Source organism: Passer montanus, unplaced genomic scaffold, assembly GCF_014805655.1.
Source record: "Passer montanus isolate IOZ18808 unplaced genomic scaffold, ASM1480565v1 scaffold402, whole genome shotgun sequence".
In the NCBI taxonomy this organism is placed as follows: Eukaryota; Metazoa; Chordata; class Aves; order Passeriformes; family Passeridae; genus Passer; species Passer montanus.
Genome location: NW_024368842.1, coordinates 974 through 4009, shown reverse-complemented (window position 1 = coordinate 4009; position 3036 = coordinate 974). Strand labels below are relative to the sequence as shown.

General features: G+C 70.8%; 1 long non-coding RNA gene across 1 annotated transcript in view; it reads right to left on the bottom strand.

The window, feature by feature from the left end:
• The window catches only part of LOC120506951, a 6286-nt gene extending 4208 nt beyond the window's left edge, over positions 1-2078 (bottom strand). The window contains exons 1-2 of the long non-coding RNA XR_005628649.1: positions 1873-2078; positions 60-269 (exon numbers count right to left, since the gene is read on the bottom strand). This is a non-coding gene — a long non-coding RNA (uncharacterized LOC120506951). The remainder of the gene's footprint in view (positions 1-59; positions 270-1872) is intronic.
• Between the last annotated feature and the right edge of the window lie 958 nt (positions 2079-3036).

Sequence of the window (3036 nt, the reverse complement as noted above, 5' to 3'; positions counted from 1 at the left end):
CCCCACACCCCAAACACCCCGCACCCCAGCCCCCAGCCCCCAATGCCCCCGCGTCCCACCGTCGTCGCCGTCGGAGGCGCGGCGCGGGCGCGGCGGCGGCTGCAGGTCCTGGAAGTAGCGGTGGCCGCGCTCGCACTGCCACACGGCCGCGCACGGCAGCCCCAGCGCGGGCTCCAGCTCCGCCAGGCGCGGCTCGTACGGGCAGCGCTGCCCGTGGTCCTCGTACCACAGCACCGCGTGCCGCAGGCAGTTCACGTTCCGCCGGCGCCCTGCCCCGGAGCCGGCGTGAGGGGCACCGACCACCGGGGTGAGGGGCACGGACCCCAAAGGGAGGGGCTGAACCCCCAGAGTGAGGGGCACCGACCACCAGGGTGAGGGGCACGGAGCCCCAGAGGGAGGGGCAGGGACCCCAAAGGGAGGGGCACCGACCACCAGGGTGAGGGGCACGGAGCGCCCAAAGTGAGAGGCTGAACCCCCAAAGTGAGGGGCTGAACCCCAAAGTGAGGGGCAGGGACCACCAGGGTGAGGGGCAGGGACCCCCCCAAAGGGAGGGGCAGGGACCCCAAAGGGAGGGGCACCGACCACCAGGGTGAGGGGCACGGAGCGCCCAAAGTGAGAGGCTGAACCCCCAAAGTGAGGGGCTGAACCCCAAAGTGAGGGGCAGGGACCACCAGGGTGAGGGGCAGGGACCCCCCCAAAGGGAGGGGCAGGGACCCCAAAGGGAGGGGCAGGGACCACCGGGAGAGGGGCAGGGAGCCCAAAGGGAGGGGCAGGGACCCCAAAGGGAGGGGCACCGACCACCAGGGTGAGGGGCACGGAGCGCCCAAAGTGAGGGGCTGAACGTCCCAGAGTGAGGGGCACGGACCACCAGGGTGAGGGGCATGGAGCCCAAAGGGAGGGGCAGGGACCCCAAAGTGAGGGGCACCGACCACCAGGGTGAGGGGCACGGAGCGCCCAAAGTGAGGGGCTGAACGTCCCAGAGTGAGGGGCACGGACCACCAGGGTGAGGGGCATGGAGCCCAAAGGGAGGGGCAGGGACCCCAAAGGGAGGGGCACGGAACCCCCAAAGTGAGGGGCACGGAGCCCCAGGGTGAGGGGCAGGGACCCCAAAGGGAGAGGCTGAACCCCCAAAGTGAGGGGCACCGACCACCAGGGTGAGGGGCACGGAGCCCCAGGGTGAGGGGCAGGGACCCCAAAGGGAGGGACTGAACCCCCAGAGTGAGGGGCACAACCACCGGGAGAGGGGCAGGGACCCCAAAGGGAGGGGGACAACTCCCAAAGGGAGGCAGAGAACCCCAAAGTGAGGGGCAGGGACCCCCCCAAAGTGAGGGGTACGCATCCTAGGGGGAGGGACCCCCAAAGGGAGGGGCTGAACCTCCCAGAGTGAGGGGTAGGGACCCCAAAGAGGGCTAGGGACCCCAAAGAGCGGTAGGGACTGCCAAAGGGAGGGGTAGGGACCACCACAGTGAGAGGGAGAACCCCCCAGAGTGAGGGGGACAACCCCCAAAGGGAGGGGCTGAACCCCAGAGAGGGAGAGAACCCCAAAGGGAGGGGCAGGGACCCCCCAAAGGGAGGGGCTGAACCCCAAATGAGGGGTAGGGACCCCAAGGGGAGGGGCAGGGACCCCCAGAGTGAGGGGTAAAACCCCCGGAGTGGGGTACAGACCCCCCAAAATGAAGGGCAGCACCCCCAGGGTTGGGCACAGCCCCCCCAGACCTGGTACAGCCCCCAAATCGGGGTACAGCCCCCCCAGGGTTGGGTACAGCCCCCCAAATTGGGGTACAGCCCCCCCCAATCGGGGCACAGCCCCCCCAGGGTTGGGTACAGCCCCCCCCCCAATCAGGGTACAGCCCCCCAGGGACCCCCACTCACGTTTCTTGCGTTTGGGTTTTTTCGGGAGCTGCTCCCAGGGTTTGCTGTGGGGAGAGGGGGATGGGGCTGGGACCCCCGGCCTTCCTCCCCGGCCCTCCTCCTCCTCCTCCCCAGCCTTCCTCCCCCTCCTCCTCCTCAGTTCTCTCCCGTTCTTCCTCCCCCGGGAGAACGAGGAGAGGCGGGGGGGGCAGAGGGACGGGAGGAGGAAGAGGAGGGGGAGGAAGACCAGGAGAAGGAGGAAGAGGAGCAGAAGAGCAGGAGGAAGGCCCCAACACCGCCCGGCGCCGCTCCAGCACCGCGGACAGCGCCCGCCGCTCCCGCCGCGCCCCGGGGCCGCTGAGCGCCCCCAGCCCCGGGACGGAGGAGACCCCCAAGGACCCCCGGGACCCGCCCCCTGTCCCCTGTGTCCCCCTGTCCCCTGTGTCCCCTGTGTCCCCAGCCCTGTCCCTGTGTCCCCCCCGTGTCCCCAGCCCTGTACCTGTCCCTGTGTCCCCACCTGCACCACAGTCACGGTGGCCGCGGGGTCGCAGGCGATGCGCTGCAACCCCAGCCTCTGTGTCCCCTGTGTCCCCCCCGTGTCCCCAGCCCTGTTCCTGTGTCCCCAGCCCTGTCCCCTGTCCCTGTGTCCCCCCCATGTCCCCAGCCCTGTCCCTGTCCCTGTCCCCTGTGTCCCCACCTGCACCACGGTGACGGTGGCCCCGGGGTCGCAGGCGATGCGCTGCAGCCCCAGCCGCGCCGCCGCCATCCCGGGGGGCAGCCGGGGGGGCAGCGGGTGGGGGTCCAGGTGCCGCAGGCGCGGCAGCCAGAACTGCATCCGCTGCAGCTTCCGCACGGGGCGGCTGCGCGGCCCGAACACCCCCAGCAGCAGGAAGCGCGTCTCGGCGTCCGGCATCACCCCTGGGGACAGGGGGACACGTCAGGGACAGGTTAGGGACACTGGGGACACACTGGGGACAGCGGGGACAGCAGGGACACTGGGGACAGCGGGGACATTGGGGACAGCGGGGACATTGGGGTGACAGGAGGGGCACTGGGGACATTGGGGTCGCTGCAGCTTCCGCACGGGGCGGCTGCGCGGCCCGAACACCCCCAGCAGCAGGAAGCGCGTCTCGGCGTCCGGCATCACCCCTGGGGACACGGGGACACGTCAGGGACAGGTTAGGG